This window comes from Vidua macroura, chromosome 18 (genome assembly GCF_024509145.1).
Source record: "Vidua macroura isolate BioBank_ID:100142 chromosome 18, ASM2450914v1, whole genome shotgun sequence".
Taxonomy (NCBI): domain Eukaryota; kingdom Metazoa; phylum Chordata; class Aves; order Passeriformes; family Viduidae; genus Vidua; species Vidua macroura.
The window spans coordinates 8491941-8513683 of record NC_071588.1 but is presented as its reverse complement, the minus strand read 5'-3'; the positions used below and the strand labels follow the sequence as shown (position 1 = coordinate 8513683).

At 42.9% G+C, this 21743-nt stretch overlaps 1 protein-coding gene across 4 annotated transcripts in view; it reads right to left on the bottom strand.

The window, feature by feature from the left end:
- HIC2 (HIC ZBTB transcriptional repressor 2) overlaps window positions 1-21743 on the bottom strand; it is a 43580-nt gene that overhangs the window by 6452 nt on the left and 15385 nt on the right. For 2 of the 4 annotated variants that reach the window (XM_053993673.1, XM_053993674.1), the window contains one exon: window positions 2476-2619. The gene's annotated coding sequence lies outside the window, so the exon portion shown is untranslated. Of the gene's footprint in view, window positions 1-905; window positions 1002-2475; window positions 2620-7219; window positions 7239-21743 lie in introns of those variants that run through there. The other 2 variants (XM_053993676.1, XM_053993675.1) reach the window with 2 other exon arrangements.

Genomic DNA, 21743 nt, shown 5'->3' with positions numbered 1-21743 from the left:
TCTGAAAAAAAAAAAGAACCCAGAAAAAAAATATATTCCCAGTTCAGAGGAGACCTGGTTCAGAAAAGGCTCAAGTGCATTTCTAGCAAAAAACCCAACTCCCCAGACCTCAAGAATACATAAATGTCTCACTGGGGCCACAGTCTTTAAACATTGAATGTGGTGTGCAAAATTTCACCCCTTTGCATTTAAAAGAGGATTACAGAAGGCTCTGGACAAATAGCAGCAGTGATGGTCTTTTCCCAGATTCAGCTTGGTTTCCTCACATTGAAGACACACTTTTTTCAGAGCAGTGAACCTGCTCAAATACTCCCATGCTAGAAGGGAATGAAATGAGGCTTAGGCTCTCCACTACCTCCACCGTATCCATGACACTGAGACACAGCACATGCAAAGACATGAGAAGTACAGGGCACAAATCACAGAATACAGTAATGCTGCAAGCAGATGCCACACATCAAACAAAGCTTTGCAAGCTAAGAGCTGACAGCATCTTAATACGCAATATTGCCCCAGGAGCTGGGTAACTGCGAGCTGCTGTGCCCAGCCTGGGGCACACTGTGACCCCGTGGGCAGCAAGGCTGTGCACAACACACAGGCTGCTCCTGGAGCTGTGTTGCTCTCACTACACAGCAGGAAAAACTTCATTTGCTCTCAATTTGCACAGATTCTGGACACCACAGAAAATGAAATTCCTAAACAGAGAAGAGAAATCCCTTCACCCCTTCCAACAGTATAAAATCTACATATTCAATACAGATTTGATTCTCTTTAATATCACTAAATCTCTGCCTAAAAGTAATTGCTGAATGAATGCTAAATGTATTATCTTAGCAACCTCTGGCAGGAGATGCTATTTGATTTCATCTCTGAGTTATAGATTGCAGCACATGAATATTGTTTACCTTTTAAGAAGCAACACCAGTGAAGCAAAGAATCAATCATAAACAGATCTAAGGAATCACTCATTTCACGTAGAGGATTTGTGGCTGGATGAGAAGGCTAGACACCAAGCACCTGAACAGTGAGTTAACAGTACTGCAGATAAAAACCAACAAACAGATTAGATGTGATGTATCAAATTAGATGCTGTTAAAACGTCAGCCTACTGTGCAATGTTATAATAGACCCAGGAAAAGACAGTGGCCTGCTTACTTATTTCTCCACCTCCCAAGCAGTTGAGCTGCACTGAGCAGACACTGCAGCAGTGAGCATGGAGAAGAACAAGACAAAATGAAATCCACTCTTTCCTACATTGATCTCTCCCACAAATTTATGACATTGAAAATGCTGTGTCCAGCTGCTGCTGGAACTGAGTGAAACTGAAACAGATGACTTCTGCATCCTTCAGTTTCAGATGAACCAACTTTTTTTGGAGCACTTAACGACCCCACTGGGAAGACAACTTTCCTGTTCCCCACTGGCTCATCTAATCATCCTTTCCCCACATCCCAACAGAATCAGGACCCTCAGAGGTGTCAGTGTAGTGGGTGGTTAACAGCCACTAACCTGCCCCAAGGAGTTGCACTTGGCAGGTCATTAGCCCATGACTTTTAAAGGTATTCACATTCTAGAACGCAGAAGCATGGGGGAAGTGCTGGAACTGTTAGTCCAAATGGTTCCCTATCTCCAGCCCCTGCGTGCAGTCAGATAGCAGAATTCAGAAGCTGAGGTACAAACATGCATTTTCATCACTAGCAGTGGAGCAGCAAAAGCTCTGTGAAGAAGGCTCAAGCAGAAAACAGGATGCAGCACCCTTGTTTTTCTCACACAAATATTTAGCACTTTACAATAGCCAAGACCAACATGTGAAGCTACTCAGGCAGAGGTCTGCAGAGATGGGGGAGGGAGAGAAAACATGCAGGACAGATCAGGATGTACAGCTGATTTTGCAGGTGTGGGCATGGAAAAGAGAAGGAAAATGGAGGATGGAGGGACATTTTGCAGAGGAGACCACATCAGCAAACGGAAAGTGGCCCTTGTTTAATTTGTTACATTCCAATTAGTGCCAGGCAGAACTGCCCTCCCAGCTCCCTGAGGCAGGTCTTGCAGGACTCCTGCAGAAACGGCACAGCTTTGCTTAAAGACATGAGCACTTGTCTGGTACCTCTGTGCGGCAACATTTAGATATTTGGGACGTGGGCAATACCTGCTCAACTGCTACCAGCTCCTGGCCCAAAAAGGAGAGGAAAAAAAAAAGAGTAAGATGATTTCCCAGTCCCTTCTCTCATATTCTAGAACAACAAGGACAGCCTGACATGGCTAGGCCCTTCTCTACGGCATGGCAAACTTCCCAGGGAAGGGGAATCTTCATGGGTGAAAAGGGTAGGGGCTCTGTGCATGAAAGCACTAAAATCAGGAGAGCAAAGTTGACTTCCAGTCAGTGCAAGGCTGCAGCAAAGCAGGAACACCTTGCTATACAAGCTGAAACTGTGAGCAGTAGAATGCAGATTTAACCACTTGGTTGCCGCTTACCATGCCAGGTACATTGGGCTAAAGGCACCTCCATCCAGTGCTGCCCGACGTGCCAGGTACATCCCATGATGTTCCATTGAAATCACAACAGGCCATCAATAGAACGTGGCTGCACGGATGCAGAATGGAGAACCAGCAGGGACGCTGTTAAATGCAATTAAAATACTGCAATCAAAATTGAAACGTACATTTTAAAACAGCCACCTGCCTTAAATATGTAACTGCTAGAACAACCTCCCCTCCACCCATATCCCCACAGCTGTTGAACTGTGACGGAAGCAGAACAGAAGTACTCTGCAAGTTTCTTACTGATGCTCTCTGGCCACTTACGTTCATGACTCCCAATAGCACTGAGCTTCAAGGGGATCAGTTCACATGTATCCAAAACCAGCAGATCCCAGGATGTCTGCACCAGCTTCCTTCTGCCCAGAAATTCAGGCAGTGAAATATCATCACCATGTAGAAATGCCTCTATGACAAGAACAGCCTGGTGCCAGAGCTTTATGGTCTCCTTCCTGACACAGTACAGGCAGCAGAAGAAACACTTCAAACCTGATCCGCTCTGTTGTCCCCACTTCCCTGTCCCACTTCCCAAGCCTTTGAAAATATCTTCTAGAGATGTTATGGCATTGGACCAGGCTGGATAGTTTGGTGCAAGGTGGGAGAAGATGACACTGTATACCCTCACCTTCTCCTATTTATAATGATGCTTCACTGATAATTTAATCTCCATTCTTGGAGACTGGAGATCAAGTTGATTCATGGTGAACTGCAGCTTGTATGAGCGTCGCAAAACTGAAGATCTATAATTCCACCCTCCCCTGCCCAAAGGAAAAAGCAATATCATTTCCATGTCAGGGAAAGGCACATATCACAGCTACCCTAGGTTTGACAAGCTGGTTGTATCCTCTGTAGTGCATATCCTTCCCATGTAGTTCCTCTAACCAGCTCCAGCGGGATTATCATGGAGCAGTCTCAGGGCAGATGCTAAGAACAGGTTCCTTTCTACAAGTGGTGATGCTGCCCCAGTGAAAACAAACAAACAAAGCCCAAACCCACCAAAAACCAGTACAGAAATAAGCCTGCAGCCTGGCAGGAATTTAACATGGGTTTTTACACCCTCATGGTGAAGTGAAACATGTGCACAGCTCTTATCACATTGATGGCTGCATGTCTCCAGCTGTGTTTCTGGAGATAGAAATCATACATTTAAAAAGCGAGAATACTATTGATTATCAGCCTTAAAAGATAAAAGGCCAAATGAAAAAGACCTGTAATACTTAATGTTGAAAGAGAGAGAGCACAAAGGAGGACACAGGCCTGAGAAATGAAATGGGTTGTCATGAAAAGGACAGAGTATAAGAAGATAGTTCATTCTTCCTGAACATCTGCTGGGCTTAGGCCCAGGACAGTGTTCCCATCATTCCCACCTGCATACTTATCCCCACAACTCTGGAACCAAACTCCTTTCACACTGAAATAATACATCTTTTGTATTCAGATCACCCTGTTTTGACTGCAGTAGGCTGAAGATTTTTAAATCTTGTCAATACAATGAAGAAGTGAAATGTAAGCAACTGTTTGCCTACTGACCTGGGCTGTGCTCAGCCAAGAGCATTTGCTGAAGTAGTCTGAACAGACCACTGCCAGCATGGACAGGCCAACCCACAGTTAACTACCACACTTAAAGCATCATGGGCCAGAGCCCCAGGAGCTTGGAGCTCCCCCCTCTCCAGAAGATCACACTCTGCACAGCATTAGAGCAACCTGAACTCTGGCTGCATCTCCCAGCATCACAACTCTGCAAAACCCTCAGCAATACCAGCATTTCTCAGTTTAACACAGGCTGAATGCTGCATAAAGGTATTTCTTGAACAGCAGCTCAAACATGAGGTTTTTCCCACCCAGATTACATCAAATTTGCTTCTTACCGCTGTGAAGCAAGAGCTCTTCTCCACAGTTGTATTTCCCCTCTAGGGCAGAGTTTAGCAGAGAACTGCTTCAACCAAAGGTGTTTCCTACTGTTAGAACATCTCACTGCAGTCAGAAATGAAGCTTCCTGCCAACTCCTAAACAGAGTGCTTGTATATTATACATTTGTTGCCACTGCTGACACATAGGAGACTAAGACTACCCAAACCTCTACTGGGAGGAGAAGGGGAGCAGCATGGACCTTGCAGATCTTGTCAACCAGAGTCTGGCATTAAAAATTCCTGCTTATCTGCAGAGCACAGTTAATCTCAGGAGCAGAGCAGTGGCATAAAACAAAGCTTCAGAAGCTTGTGACCACTTCGTGACCAGCAGTAGACTCTGGGCTCTTCTCATCCTACAACTGAGCAAATTCAGTTTTAGTTGTACCTGTGTTGCAAGTAGTAAAGGCAGCTCCAATGTCCAATGCATTTAATTCATTTATTTACTCCCTGTTGCATGAAAATAACAACAACTTATTGAACGAAGTAGCTCCAAGGCCCCTTTGGTAAGCAAAATTTCTGTTTCCCAGCCACCTCTCAGCCTGTAAAGAATTCTCTCTTTACAATGCAAGAATTTAGGACATGGCTAAAGGATCGTTGCTACCTCCCAGTTAATCCTAGAGAGTGTCAGTCTTGGGTCCTGTCCTTCAGTAAGGTAGGCCACTTGGCAGGGGGTGCATGGGGTGGCAGCCTCATGCTGAGCATCTCTCTGAGGGCAGGAGCACACCTGGCACAGTGGAGAAGGAGGAATATCATGACCCTCTTCAAACCAAGACTGTCCTACAGGACACACCCAGCTGCAGCACTGCTTTAGGGCTCTGAGTCACCACAGGTACAAACTGATAGCAGGTTGTGAAATGCAGTAATACTGGGGCAAATGCATGACCCTTTCAACTGTCCCTGCAAATGAGGAGGGATCTCCAGGACAGGGATGAGGCAGGCAGCTGGAACTAGTGACTGTGACTCAGACTCCTTGGTTACATGGTTTGTTAGAGCAAACAAAGCCTCAGAGTACTAGGAAAAATGGGAACAGGTTTGATAAAAATCCTTCCAATCTGCCTGTTTATTTTCATTTCTTGTGTGGACTCAGCAAACGTTTCTGCAGAGTGAAGTAGTTTGCACAGGAGCATCTGCATACATGATACTGCTAATATCATGAGCTTGTAATAGTTAACAGCAAGTTTCCATGCTGAGAGGTGTAGTAACTGTCTTAAACCAAAATGTCATCTCTCTCACCAGAAGCCAGAGCAGTGGTGAGCACAATGTGCACAAAACAAGCATTGCTGTCTTGTTTTTTCCAATAAGAAAAAAAATCTCATTCCCTTTACCCATATCTATAGATCCAGCAACAGTTCTTAATATGAATGATACCTTAAATATAGCACTTTTAGCACTTATCCACATTTTTTTCTTTGCTTTTCCCCCAAAACTGATCATACACAGCTCTGTACTTAGCAAAGAAGTCCTTGGTTTTAAGTTTCACTTTAGTGAAGTTTTTCACGCAAATCACTCTAAAAATTGGTCCCAGCAGTATTAAGACTGTACTGCCTACCAAACATCCCTCCAAGTCAGATGCTTAACCCATCACCTTGAATCCTTTGTCTTTGATTTTTTGCAGCCACCAAGAAGTCTCAGCACATCTGAGCCTGGCAAATGAGAGGAGGCCAGAAAGCCACTATTGGTTGTAAAAGTAGAAGGCCTAACAGACTCAAAGTTCTGCAAACTGCCTGTATTGCATACAAATCTCTCCAAGCTGAAGATGACCTAATGGGAAAGCAGAGTTTATTCACTTTCAGAATTCTTTTGCTGCTTTTCCTCAACCCCTACTTCTTATTTTGACTATTCTGTTCTTCTGCCTTCTTCACTTGAGACTTCAAGCATTATTTAAACTCAGCTCACAGACTGCAGGGAGGTCACTCTATGTATGTTTCCAAAATCCACCTCTTCCCAGCAAGGCTCCCATCCTGCTGGCTTTGTCCTGCAGCCCCTGCACAGCAGTGCTCCAGGGCTGCAGATACCTCGGGCACACTTGGCCAGCCCTCCCTGACAGACAGCTTCTCAGCCTGGGGGATTACAGCCCTAGGCACGTTATGAAAGGCAGTCCAGCAAGGTCATGGGGTGTTGAAAACTTTGCTAGAGTCCAAAGCACAGGATCTTCCTCCTTTCCTTCCCTACACGCTATTCTTGTCAAGGTCAAGGATTTCCTGGCAGTCCTCAAAGTACACAAATTATAGGCTTTTGTTATGAATTAAGACTTAAGACTTCGCTTCATTTTAAGAAAGTAGAAGGGGTGGAACAGGGCAGGGGGAAAGGTACTTTTGCCTAAGATTTGGTTTTGAAAGAGGGATTGACAGCCTAGGTATGTGCTTTACCCTGTAATCTGAAAGCTCCTAAGGACAGGACCCTTAAAAGTATTTTATGCTGAACCATATACAGAGCAAGAGAACCGGCAGCTCCCCGCATCCGTTCCAGTCTGCTCAGCTTCTCCTAAATCAACACTGCCAGAAGGCAAGACAGCACTATAACAAATTAGCACTGCTCACAATTTGTTGAAGTTGCTGTTGCATTGTTTGTTTATTTAAAACACGCGCAAGCACACACACACACAAACCTCCCAAGCCTGCTCTCTGCTGCCATCCCCCAAACTCCAGATTTGTAGTCTCAGAGAGGCGAGCAAAGGCTGTGGATTAAACCCATGCAGAGCAACAGCCACTGTGCTGGGATTCTGCTTGGGTTTTGCTCTTTCACTACAAGCAAAACCAAAGAATGCCCACCTTATTCCAGCCTGGACCATGCTGTAGAAATCCATATTTCAGCACCTGACTAGGGAAGTGTTGTTAAGAAAAAGAAAGAGCCACAGGCTTGAAAGGACCCAGCGCTAATAAAACTCTTAGTACTAATGCTATTTATGAACATCCAAGGGATAATCTGCACCCCTTATCAGCCCACAAGATTATAAGATCTTTAAAATAGGAAACATGTCTTACTTCATAAAGCACTGTATAAATTTACAAAGCACAATATTAGTGGTAATAAATAATTGTCAAAGTTGAGCAGAGAGGTGGTTGTAAAACCTGAAGCACCATCACTGTTCCCATTTCATTCTGAGCTCTGTGTAGCAGCACTGTACATTCTTAGGCAAGAATGTACAGTGCTACTTGTATAGCACAGTGCATGCTTGTGCTGACTTGATCTCTTATGCACCAATCTGGTTTTATTTTAAGGGATGATTTGTGAAATGTGCTATGCTTTTACTCACAGTGGAGAAAGCAATGTTTGATCATGAGGTGATCACAATGAGGGTGATTTTAAAGAGCTGTAGCAGATTCTTATCCTTCCACCAAACAGTTTAGTTTGCCAGCCTGTGTCAGTGTGCCAGCATGATTCCTCTACACAGCATTTCTATCTCTAGGCAATTAGCACACACAGAGCACTCTACTATCGGAGCAATTGCTCACCAGTTCCATCATGTAGCCTATAGAGACAGCTTCCCTTTTATTTCTCTTGGTTTATATGACAATAAGCTCTGGGCTGCTGCAGGCATACTTCTAGAGGACAGTAAAGTCAGCATCATCCACTCAAATGCTTACATGCTTCCATTCAGGTTTTTTTTTTGTTTTTTTTTTTCATTTTAGAGAAGTTTTTTTTCTGTCTTATGAATGCTCTAAATGTTTTCATTTCTGGCTGCTGACTGATAACCGCATCATCCAAAGCATCCCTGCTCATTTGGGTCCAGCATGGCTTTGGTTTCTGGACAGGTGAATGCCACAGATACCACAGCTATCTCTACCAGTTTAACAACAATTAAGGAAATTAAGAGATTTTTTTATTCAAATTGAGACCTTTGCATTGACTTCTGCTGGTGCCAAAATATCATAATTTTATTCTTCAGATAACCCATGATTTATCCAATGTTTAAATACTCGAGTTTAAGTATTTCAAAAGCTACTTGCTTTATATTTGTCACCTAAGGAAATTACTAAGCAATTTGTGCATTTTTTTCCCTGCCAGGAAAGAAAAAAAAAAAAAGCCTCAAAGAGCAGAGCCAAATTCATCATCCTCCTTCTTTCAGCATAATTAAAACCATCTCATTGGTAATTATTGTGCTCAAGGTGGGTGTGGGGGAGTGAAAATCTGTAACAGATTCTATTTTTAGAAGATAACCTTGAGAAAAACAGGAGGTACCAGAGAAACAGGCATGAGGGGTGAAGTTATGACAGTACTGAAACTAGCAGGAGACACAGGTGTACCAGGTGTCTGTGCCAGAGAGCTCTGAGAACACAAATGTGGCCACACCTCCTGCAAGATTTAGGCTTGGCTGGCAGGTTTCAGAGGCACTCAGAATTCACAGAGACAATTCACATATTTAAATGTTTGAGCAAGAGTTTAAAAAAACACAAAACCAAAACCAAACCCACACTAAAAGCTTATTTTAAAACTTTGCTGGATCACTTCCCATGGAGTTCTCTCCTCTCAGCAAGGAAAGCGGTTAAAGGAAGGAGAAAACCAACCAAAAAGCCAAGCAGAACCAAACCCTAAAAACAGCCAGAGAGGCTGGAACTTCCCTTACACAGATGGAACAACACAGCAGTTTTACACCTACATAAAGAGGATCTGAATCTGGCCCAAGGAGTAATACACATACAAACTTCTGCTCACAGCCACGACAAACATCAATACCACACCTTAGAGTGGAAGGAAAAAGTAAAATTCTTCCATCCTGACCACTTCCAGCAGAGCCCAGTGATATAACAGCATCAAGAGATGCCCAGAGGATGCAGAAAGTACTCTTAGTGAGGATACATTTGGATTAAAGCCTCTCTTGGCAGTGTGCATTCCCGAACACCTGTATCTAGAATCCAGCTGTTTTCAGCCCCTGGCTGCACATTATTCAGCCACATGCAGTTCTGTCACAGAGAAGGGCTGAATAAATTGTGGCATTGTTACACCACAGTGCAGGTGCTCGGAAACACACACATCCTGAGGCTCGTGCCTCCCCAGCCATAGGGATGTTCTGATGCCAGCCAACTTTCCCTGACCCACCAAGTCAGTCCACCTTGGCTTAATCTATTCCCTTCTTCAGGCATTTTCTTGGCAGGCACTTCACTCAAAGAACATGTTTTAACAGCAGGAAAACCACCTCAAAATCCCAAACCAAACAAGTCAACACCTCTGAAGAACCTGAATAAACCACATCGTTCTTATCAAAAGGTATCCTCCATCACAGAAGCTAACATGGCTTTCACACACCTACCTTCTCTGGAACCTCATGTAAGAAGCCTGACAGTAATGCCAAATCCCCAGGCCCTTCCAGGAGCAGTCACTGCACACCCAGACCTACTCCAGACAATCAAAGTCTTGTAACAGGGTATGCAATGTGAAAGTTTAATCTTGTGTAGGCAAGAAATGGCAGGGACTTGCCTACTGAAAAATTAGGAGGTATATAGTAATTAATCAATTTGATTTAAGAGAGCCAGCTGCCTGTGTGAATGCTGGCCCTGGCAGAGACAATCCCAACCCTACGCATTTGCTTACATATAGGCAAGGTGCTTTGGCACAGCTACTGAATCCTTTGAAAAAGTTGTTTTTGACATGTTGGAAAAGGTCTTGGATTTGTCAGCTGCTGTCTCAGCAGGAGGCAACTGAGACAACACACCCAAGAACTGCAGCAGACACCACTTAAAAATTTGTCTTCATTATGTTCTAATTTTTACACAACTTTCTAACATTAGCAATAGCCAGATGAAATTTTTCATGTTTCTAAAAACAGAGGAGAGGTCAGGAAAACACCATTACACATAATTTTTTCTTTCTCTAGTGATAGTCAGAGTCCAGAGTCCTGGCCCAGGGTTTCCACTTATATTTTTCCTATGATTCTTAAGCCAACAAACCAAATAGAGTTAGTTGTCAGGTTTAGTGGGTTTCAAAACAAAATGTGTATTAGAAGGGGGATTTTTTTTATTATCATATTATTTAAAGGATTTAGTGAGGAATCTGAAAATCTGTGGAAGAGTTTGTTGGAGGGGGATTAGAAAGAGAAGAGCCTTATAAAAACAACCCAATCACAGGTTTTGTTCCTCTTCTCCACATAAAATCAGAGAATCACTTAGGCTGGAGAAGACCCCTAAAATTAAGTCCACCTCTAAACTGTGTCCCCATGTGCCCCATCTACACATCCTTTCGATAACCTCCAGGGATAGCTATTCCACCATTTCCTTGAGCAGCCTGTTCCAATGCTTGATAACCCTTTCCTTGAAGTTTTCCCTCATATCCAACCTAAATCTCTCTGGTGCAACTTGAGGCCATTTGCTCTTGCCCTATTGCTTTTACCTGGGAGAAGAGACCAACCCCCACTTGCCTACAACATCCTTTCAACCTTGTTGAACCTCACCCAAGTGGCCTCGGTCTGTGGATCCAGCCTGTCCAGATCCCTCTGCAGAGCCTTCCTGCCCTCCACCAGATCAACACTCCCACCCAGCCTAGTGTAACCTGTGAGCTCACTGAAAATGCCCTCAATTCTCTTGCCCAGATTTCTGATAAGGACATGCACACTAAAGCCTGCCTTCCATTAGGGAAACAAATCCAAAAGACCTGGAAAACACTGCACTGAGACACATGGTGGGGAGGTTCTGGGAAGCAAAGCAGCAGCTGAAGTTATATGGAAATAACAACAACATTCACAGAAGTTCCCCTTGGATACATGTCAGCATGTGGGAATGAAGGATTAAGATTGAGTATTTGCATTTCCCAGTCAGATGCCAAGATAGCAAAGCTGGCAGGCTGAGGTGTTGTGGCATTCCTTGAAGGGAGTCTCCAGTCATGAACACTGTGTGTACAGAGCTCTTCTGCTTGCAAGTGTCTCTCTCTAACAGTGAGTATTTTGAATTTTTTAAAATGTGCTCTAGGTTAGTGCTTATAAAAGTAAAGTATTAACAGCTCCAGCATAGCACAGGCAGCTGGGCAAGCTCTGCTGACAGACCCTTGCCAACACAACCCCAAATTAATCCTGTGCTGTGCTCCCAACCCACACACAGCAAGCAGGTAGTACCATGGTGCCAACTGCTTCGGTCAGCACGTAAGAGCAAAGTGCCACGTTATTAACTCTTCTAAAGGCCACAGCAGAGCATTCTGATCCCTGCATACAACAGACACCTGAATAATTAAAGTGCAGGGCTGAATCCTCTGGCAGACATGGCTTTTAAAATAAGATGCAGCACTTCTGCATCATGGCCCTCTACAACAGATCTCAGTATTTTTATGCTGCTTTTTTAAAGGCCAGCATTAACATTGCCAATGATACATTACTTACCAGGTGGAAAACAATTCCAAACCAAACCACAGAAAAATAGAGCCATCATTACAGATGATGAGGCATCATGATCTGTTTTAGGGCATCCAAGTCAGAGCCACCACCTAAAAGGTCAGGTCTTGCCTTCTTTCTGCATCAAGCCTGGTCTGGCTCGGCCTTACAAACCCCATGGTCTTCAGGGCAGCACAATAGAGCAGGCAGCAAAGGCCAAGGATCAGGAACAGTCTTGAACAAAGCTGGCTGTAAAGCCAAATCCTACGTGGCAGAGATCACAGCAGTAACTGAGGATTGTGCTTCAACCCCCAAAACATCCTCTGGTATCCAGGAAGGCTGCTGGCAATAGGTGAAAGATGGTTGTGAGACAGAGAACAATGAAGAAAAGGTTCTTGGAATTGTTGTTGACACTGTGTGGTGCATGCACAGTGAGAAAGCAGAGCAGAGCAGCACTGGGACCAGGAAGAGCTTCAAGGGAATATTCCTGTGGGCCTTTGGGCCTGAAATTCTCCAACACCCCAGCTTCTATGGTCAAAAGTGAAATCAATACCTAGCTACACAAGATGCTTCCACTTTGTAATGACCTTCACTTCTAGGTAATTAATTGTTGTTGACTTCCTCCTTTGGAACTTTGTAACAGCCCAGCAAGAATGAAAGTCTGGACATTCTCCCCAAAGTCCCCCAAATGCATCAGAAACTGAAATCTACTGCAGGGCTGCAGTATGTTGTCTCAGCAGATTCAGTCGGTAACAAGGTCTTCTGAAACAAAGTGTAATCAGCGTTTCTGCCTGGACTTGCCAAAAGACCTTAATGCAAATAGAACTGCAGGAAAATTAGGGTGGACTCTAGTGGCTGCCTCCCCCTCAGGGTTTCGGTTTTTCTGTTGGTTTTTTTTTTTTTTTTTCCTTCAATCCTGATGAAATTCATTACAGTTGCATTTAAACTGAGGTTGTGATTTAAATTTTCCAAAGCAGGCAGGACAGGTTTGAAAGCTTGATATATCAGACTGTGTGTGCTTCCTGAGAACCAAGGTAGTTGCAGAACCTTCCCCAAGGGGTGCCTAGTTGGTCCCCTCACCCCCTTTGACATGTTTGCTGTCACACAAGCCAGTGGATTCCTGGCAAGTTGAGCAGGCTTGCTCCTTACAGCCAAGCAGCTTCACATTCAAACATGCCACTACATTCCTTGAAGGTATTTACAGTTTACTTTTTAGTGCTACTTTAAGTTCAAAGGGGCTAGTAAAGCCCCATTAAGCCATTTACATCAAACTGGTTAGTTAATTATCCTGTTGCAGGCTTTAAATTAGCAATTTATAACCCCTTCCCTGGAGATGCCAGTATTTGGAAACAACTCAGCCAGGACATTTTGCAGGGTGCAGTTAAGGAACAAAAAACAACACTAAACCAAAGCATACTCCCCCCAAAAAAAAAAAAATCCCAAAACAACCCAGAATAAGTATCTTCAGTTTTTGATTGCACAGATATTAACTTTGGGAGAATCCAGTAGGAACAGAGGTGACGGGGAGCCCACTTTTACCAGCTAGCAGGGATAGTGAGGCTGTGTCTACCTTAGGCGATGCAGCGAAATGTGATTTGCAGAGGCCCAAAGCCAGCCTGAGAGGCACCACAGCTAGAGGGGGATGAGTCTTTCCTTACAACAAGATATTCTGCTTCTCAGAAGCATAATCAAAGATATTTTTACATTCATATGTACAAAAATGTGTCTGCCCACAAGGAAGGAAAACTATTTGAGGGTTTGGATCTAGTCAAACTGAACACCAGCATACAGCTGCAGTCCTCTTTCAGGTTAGGATTAAAAAGATATATATTTATACCCCCTTGTCATAAGGGTCAATGACTCCATGGGCCAAGTGAGGCTGGAGCTGAGGGGTCTCCATTCCCAGGATCTCCTCCCCTGCCAACAACCTTTAGTTTCTGAGAACGAGAGTCTGTCATCCACTCAGGGACTGGTTATTCCAGACCACCACACTCAGAGTGCAAAGCTGTTACAGAAGAGAATTACCACCTTCCCCCAAAATACCTGACTGCCCAAACTAACCAGGCCTAGAGCAGAACCCTCCTCCTTATTTCCACCAGCCATTACTTCAGTTCTGCAAACAATTGATATACTGGATGTTTACTTGAAAATCTTATTTTAAATAAAGATGGGAGGGAAAGACTGCCCAGTTGCTACTATTTCCACACAACAATCTATCAAATGTAGGAGAAACCTTGGCCCCAATCCTGGGAGCTGTCCCAAACCAACAAGCACTTAACACCTCACCAAGAGCAGGAATCCATGGAAAGAAGGGCCATGTGGAACAGACTAAGGCAAACTAGGAGATTTCACATTAACATAAAAAAAAGGCACATCAAATTTGAGAGAAGAATTCCATTCCACTTGAAATATATGACAGACAGATGGAATCAAGTCATGTGACACACCCTGCAATTTCTTTTTCCTTCATATTAATAATCCCCTTTTCAATAGTAAAAAAAATTATCCTCTGCCAAACAAGTGTCAGATAAACTTCAAAAAGAGATAAAAATCTAAGCATTTTAATTCTTTATGCTATGCAACCATGAGATTTAGTTTGTATTTACTTGCTGCTTCTTATGGAGAGTAACTGTTTCACAGTAATTTTTGGGATGGGGGCAGATGGGAAGAAGAGAGGGAAATACACTCAGATTTCAAACCAAAGTGACAAAATATTTTTGCACAAAATTTGTAAGATGGTATGAGTTTTATGTGATTTACTGTTCTAAACTGCATGACAGAGGCCTTATAATAAAAATACTGGTAAACACAACACAAAATCTAAATTATCTAAAGGACTGAAAAACCCAACCCCACACATAGATGACATTCTCCAAATTCTCTGCCCTTTCTTGGGAGCAGTTACACCCAAACCATCACTCAGACCAGAGGCTGTTCTCTCCTGCAAACACCAGCCTGGCCTTTGAAACAGCCCGGTGCTAACAGGCTACAGGGCTGTCTAATATTAGCAAATTATAAAATAATGTGCAAGTGGGGAGAAGGAAGAAAGCAAAGCCCTCCTGAGGATAAAATGAGAGTCTTCCCTGCTCCACCAAAACCTTCTATTTCCAAGGCATGCAGTACCCAGCCTGTGCCTAGAACAGGTGTGTCTCCTTAAATACCTCACATGTCACACTTGTGTCTCATGGACACAGTCCTGCGGGATTATATTAGTACCAGTGCATACCAGCTGGAGCTACCCCCGCCGGTGTCCTGTGACTCCTCGCACGGGGGGAGCTGCTCTCGCCGCAGGCATGGCCCCTTTGCCACATGATCCCAGAGACAGACAGACATACAGCGACCCTGCCACTGCTGCTTCCGAGCACTTGTGCTCCAGGGGCCGACCCAGCGCAGGGACAAGCAAGAGACCTCCTCCAGAGCAGGAAGGGGGCACTGCCGGGAGACAGTGAGCGCAGGCTCCGAGTATCCTTTTCTTTCCCTCCCCTGCGCTTTTTACCAGCAAATTCTCAACCAATTTATGCCAAATAGACACGCTGAAGACTTCCTTTAAATAAAAAAAGATGCGCGGCTAACAGAGGAAAGTCCACTCAGCCATTCCCAAGCAGAAAATGCTGACAGGGCACAATGCAGGTATGGCTAAAGCAGGATGAAGGAAGAACAAAGGAGAGCGAGCCTCATACATCTTCAAGTCAGTGCAGAAAGACACCCCTTGGCAATTTCAACCTAATTCATCACTAACCTTGGAGCATGCTAGCTGCTGGCCTAAGCAGCTGAAAGAGATAGTAAGAAAATTTTTATGGCAGCAAACACATTAATGGCGTTTTTTGTGTCATGAGTGGCACAGATAATACAAAGGGAAGAGCTACTTGGTTTTACCTATAGCTCTGCATCACAATTCAAAGGAATTCTTCAGCATGAAGAACTGCCCCAATGCCATCCATCATGAAAGGGATTTTGTAGTACTGACAGGGAGCCAGAGCACCAACAGATGCGAGAAGCTGCTGAGCAGCACACATGGGCTAAGAGGTGAAGCCCTGTAGGGCCCTTCTCAGTCCTCTTTAGCAGCATTAAGTGCTTTCATTTTCCAGAGAACAATTCTTGCAAGAGCTTTTAGGAGAGAGAGTATGTAAGTAAAAATGAATGGACCAATCTTGGTGAAAAGCCTAACTTACAAGGAATCTATCACATCCATTAATTATTACACTGTTTGATTCCAGTTTCCAGTACACATCAGGTTTATCTGCTCATCCCTACAGTAACTGGCTCCAGGCATTACAATCAGCTGTTGGGGATGAAGGCATTGCCAAGCTAAACGTTCTTCTCAAGTACTTTTTCAGTCCACCTCTGCTTTATAACCCCTCAAGGAACTGGGTGAAACAGAGGGTTCAATGAACTCAGCTCATCAGTCCAGTGCAAGTTGGAAGCAAAGCGAAATTCTCACATACTTCACATCCCATTCATCTCACTGGCCATTTCTGTTCAAATAAATCTAGAATAAGGATATTCTATGATGTTTCATTCTCAAACACACAAGCAGGACCTCAAAGCCCCCCAAATCCATCTACCCCTACAAACACCTTCTTGTTACTGGCATGTCTCAGTTTCAAGAGGCCTCAAGTTCATAGCCATAAAATTCAGCATTAACTGCCAGGTGAACTCTTACTACTTAGCCAATTATTTATTATGCTGAGTCCTCCACTACCAGGCAAACATCAGTTGCAAATGCCACCCCATGTTCTCAGACACGGGGACTTGAAATGCTGAACAGCCTTTCATAACCAAAATTTAGCATCTTTATGTTTTCTTTATTCTTTGCCAGCCACAGTGTTAGGGCTTCCTGGCCAGTTAGCAGCCAGCCTGGTAAGAGCTCTGAACTTCACACATTTGTCAGGAAATCTTAGAACACAGACTGTCCTGTACTTCTCAAGCAACTTGAAACCAAGTTGACAGAGCAGGTCTGGGTCCCCAAACAGACAAATGGAGGTCCAGCTGTATTTCATAACTGTGCCACATAGAAAATGTGCACTTCCAGGAACCTTGAGACCTGGTGACACACCTAATGCAGAAAGGATTACTTAAGAAGTCATATTTAAAAATCCCCACATTTAGTACAGGAGTGCAATCATTCATTTCATTTTTCCACAAGCAAAAATTTTTCAGACTTTGGGAAAACCAGGCCTTCTTAAGAGCTACCCCTCTGCATACCCAGGGCTGTGTGTTCCCATAGGGAAAGTCTGAATTTCTAGGTGAGACCAAAACAAAACAACTCCTTAAAGTGGGAGTAGCTGAGTACAGAGCTGTCCACGTGCCTCTGTACAGGCCTCCATCCAAATTATCAACTCCTACTCCTGTCAGTACTTGCTAGCCTTTAATCCAACTGAGGTTCTTCACCAACCTCCAGCTATTTCATGACGTGCCTGTCTTGGGGCATAAAATCCTAGAGAGTGTCCCCATAAATCAAGCACATTTGTTATATAATTGAAAAAGTTTTAAAGGAGAAAACAGAAAAAAATCTTGCTGCTATTAAGAAGAAAATTAATGATCTAGAGCACAGCAGTGATTAGCCAGATAGCTACTCTTTTTTATTGAGCAACCAGACTCATAATTAAGGTATTTTTTCTTAAAATAATATATAAATAAACTACTGGAAAGTTTTACACAACTTTAACTGGTGGAATTTCAGAGTTCAAATAAATTACAAGCTATTTCACTGTTGGACTCTCTGTCTCTAAGGCCATAATTAATTTTAATGTTCAAATTTGCAGTGAAAAAACACGTGACCAGGAATAAAATAGGAAAAACCTCTTTAGGGCTCTCTTGCAGTTTGTATCAACAATACAGAATAGAGGAAAATAGGAGGCCAGGTGCACTTATGTTCAGAGATATCTTCAGACTTACATATTTTGAGAAGTATTTAAAACATAAGAAATTCAAAATTCACTTGCCCCCATTTGCAGGGAGGGTAATGGAAATGAGAGAGAGGAAGGGGAGGGAAAAAAAAAAAAAAAAAAAAGAGATCAACTGTTCCATTAGAGACTTCATATATGAACACACAGAGTTTCCTTTATCTGTGTATCAAACCATTGCAAATACAGGAAAAGCCAGGGCAATGCCAGCAGCTAAATGTGCTTTTACTTATTTATTTATTCAGAGAGCATTCAGTGGTAGAGGAGACTGGATTTAAATAAAAGTAATTGAAAGCCACCAACTTTCCTCTTGTTTTACATTTACACTCTAGGTCATGAAGGATGTTCAGTGGCTGGTAACTACTAAACCATATTGATTTGCCACAAAATATAATCTGCTCTCAATTTGGTCTTATTTTCTGCTTACCAGAGCTGCACTATCTCCAACTAAAACATTTATTTCATTTCCTAGGTATTTATCCAGCTAACATTTCTCTTCTTTTTATAATTTTAATAAACAGACAATGATTTTCATTAGACATTTTCTCATTTGAATAATAATGCCTGAAAATTCAAAAAGTCATGATCCATTGAGAATTTTTTACTTCATTCTTGTATCTACCATATTAAGCACTTAAGTCCAAACATGTTTAATATTTAAAACAAACTCTTTCCTAAAGAAAAGTAAGCTGTAGCTGATGATTTAAAACTGAATTCACATTGCCTTGTCCTTCAAAATCTAGAGCTACCAGATGCTGGCCTCCCATTAGATCTAGTTCTTATCCACCAGCTTAGAAAAGGAGAACAAGCATCCTGAATTTCTTAAGGTTTCCTTCTTTTCTCAACTGAAATATTTTACTGATTAAATTTAAAAAAAAATCTGCAACAAACAGCCTGAAGGTTGCTTTGCAAAGGCAGCTTCATCAGTCAGAATAAACTCTTGCTCCTCATGTACAGGGACAGACTTCCTGCAATTGAGCATTCTGTCTTTCCTTAAACCTTTGGCAGAACACAAACAGTGCCTAAAGACAGATCTAAGCTCATTTAGATCTATGAAAATTCCTTAAGGCAGCCATTGTAATTTAAAGTTTCTCTTCCTAGTTATTAAAAAGATTGTTCAATTCAGAAGCTTTTAGTTGTTACATCTACAGTGCATTTGACTTTTGTGCAATATCCCACAAACTGCCATCAAAGACCACTAAAACCAACAAAAGCAAGAGGTGATGCATCCATTTCCTACCATACACATTCTGCTTCACTTTTCTTGGCCTATGTACTGAGAGGCTGTGATTGCTTCTGTCCACATTTTGTTTAGTAATTTATATTAGAGAAAAATCTTATTTCCAAGAAAAATCTTAATACACATGCCAAAATAATAAGATAAAGGCTTAATTTGCAATCAGGAAGATGGCAAAGAAACAGAAGACAGATCTTCACCTGATCAAACACAATGTTATGTGCAAAGTGCAGAAGAAACAGGTTTTCATGGAACCATCTCATGCTACTTTCAGATTCATTTTTGCCTTCATAATCCATTATATTAGTCAAACCACGTCTACACCAAGTTATTTATTTATTCTTTCCCAAGATAGCACTTCCATTTATAAAATTCACACTTTAATTGTTTGCACAGATCTGTCAAGCTTAGGAAACCTGAAATGAAATCTTTCCTTTTGCCAACGTTATGGTGGAGGATACTGTTCAAGCTCACCCATGGCCACATGTTCATCATCCAGTAATCTGGCTGAAGTGATAAAGGAGGAGAAGTAGTGCATTATTGGACACGGTGCCCTGGTCCTACATCATGCTGGAGCACTGTCATGTGTGCAGCTTGGACACTGAGACAATCTCCCAGGATAATTCACCAGTATTGCTGCTTTCAAGTTGTGGCTAGAGAGCAGATGCACAGAATGCGTCATTCCCTTCTTACGGATTTTTGATAAAAAGTCTGGATGCACTGAAGGAGTAAAACCAAAAAACCTTTGCTCCTTGCTATAAACACTGATTTTGCTGGTGTGGAGGGAGAAGCAACCAGGGGGAATAAAACTGCACATCCCTTCTTTAGAAGAAAGGGGACTTGTAACTTGGAAATAGTCTAGTAAGAATACTATTTCCCTTCCCTAATGAAGTTCCATGTCCAGTATTAAAGGGAAGTAGTCTTTCAGTAGCATTTCAGCCACCTCAAAGGGCTATTTAAAAAATAACGTAAGGTTGTGATGTGTAAACAAGCTTTTCCACCAATTACTTAATAGCATCCAGAGGCTTCAAGTAAGAAACAGGACACTTCATACCAAGCAATTTATAGTAGCAATACACAAGAGTGAGGCAGAGGACTTGAAGGGAAGGAAAGTGCTGGTGGCAAGGAGAGAGGGGAGGTAAAAACCACAAGTAAGATTACTAAGCATATCCAAAATCTAAAAACTGGAATAAAAGCCAATGCCCTGCATCAAAGCCCTCTGGAAACACAAACATTTTTAAAAAAGTAATTTCTTCCTTGTTCACCCCATCAGATCAGATCCAGAGATCCAGCACCCCACTCTGGAGAGCCTTTGCTACCCCTCTGGCAGCCTTGTGCTCTGGAGTACTCCTGTGTGGCAGGTGATGACAGCTGACAGGTACAAACTTATTTGCCCCAGGACTGCCTGGAATGTGAACTCACAAGGGCTCTGTGAGCTGGAAGAGAAATCTCCCAAGAGAAGAAAGGAACTCTTGCTATTTTGCCTAGAAAAGCCTCCTCCAGAGAGAGGAGCCGTACTGGAAGGTGGCGAGTGACGCCTGCGCTGCAGCCGCTCTCCTCCTGGGGCAGGGGAATGCCACGCTGCAGCGCTCAGCTCGCTGCTCCCAGGTTCTCGTGGAAGCATTCCAAGCTACTCAGCTTCTGACAGCTCTCCAACTGCTCTTCCACGTGGTATTGCTTTACATTACATTGCTTTCCCTGCCAGGAGGCACTGCTGTATTACAGTACAATCGTCTAGCAAAATGTAAAACTGATTCTTTCACCTCCCAAATATCAAATTACTGTTGCTGCTGCAGTCACGGCTACAAGCCCTCCTCTGTGTTACACTTTCCTGTTTTGGTGCATATACAAGGGATTTTAGTATCTTCTCTTCAAACTCCTTCCCAACTTTCTGCTTCCTCCCAGTCCTTTCTGTGGAGGGCAGCCATCCTCAGCTTCCAACCCAAGGTGTCACTGCCAGGCGAGTTAAAAATGCCCAAGGCATTAGGTGCATTTTCAGTGACTGTAGCACCGAGAGGAGAAAGTGCAAAAAGTAACTGGAAACATTGTAGTTACTTATGCTTCATTAAAAAGCTCAGCTTCCTGTTAACTCAATTTTAAAAAAGATGCCAACTACAGAGGCATTTTATAACACATTTTTAGGCATTTGACTCCTAATATCTTCATTTCAGTATGCTTTACATTACCTGTGGGCTGCAAGGCAAAACTAGTTCCCTGCACTGCAGGGTAGTGGTTTCCTTCTAGTTTTGACCTATAAAAATAGCCAAGTTAGAAGAGCAAAGGTCTGTCTCTCTCTATTCTTCAGCAATATACAGAATAGGGCCAAAAAAAAAAAAAAAAAAAAAAAAAGAAAGTGAGGGACAGCAGAGAGAGAGAAAAAGCAATGACATAGAACACAGGCAGTCTTTTCCCTTCTTACACCCTGCGCAATTGTTAAAGATCTCCTAGTCCAGAGGTTGCATCCAGGCCATCACTTTTAATAAGAACTTATCTGTCCTTCATCGATTTTTCAATCTGTTTAGACTTCTGCTATCCATAACACCCTGTGGCAATGAGTTTCACGTGGTAGCTGCTGCTTGACAGAGTGCCTTCTCTCTGCCTGCTTTGAATCAATTTTGCAAACACAGGAACTGTGAAGAATCACTCCCTACTCCCCTTCCCATTCATAACAATACAATGCATCTGTATTTCTGTAAAAAGTCATCTCTTCTCTATGGCAAAGAGAAATCACAGGGACTGACTTTTCTCTGGACCTTCCGTAGCCCTCCACTACTTTTGAAGGTGGTGATAAGAACTGCACAGTGCCTAAGACTGTGCAGCACAATGATTGTTTCTGTTTGGTTTACCAGCTTGGG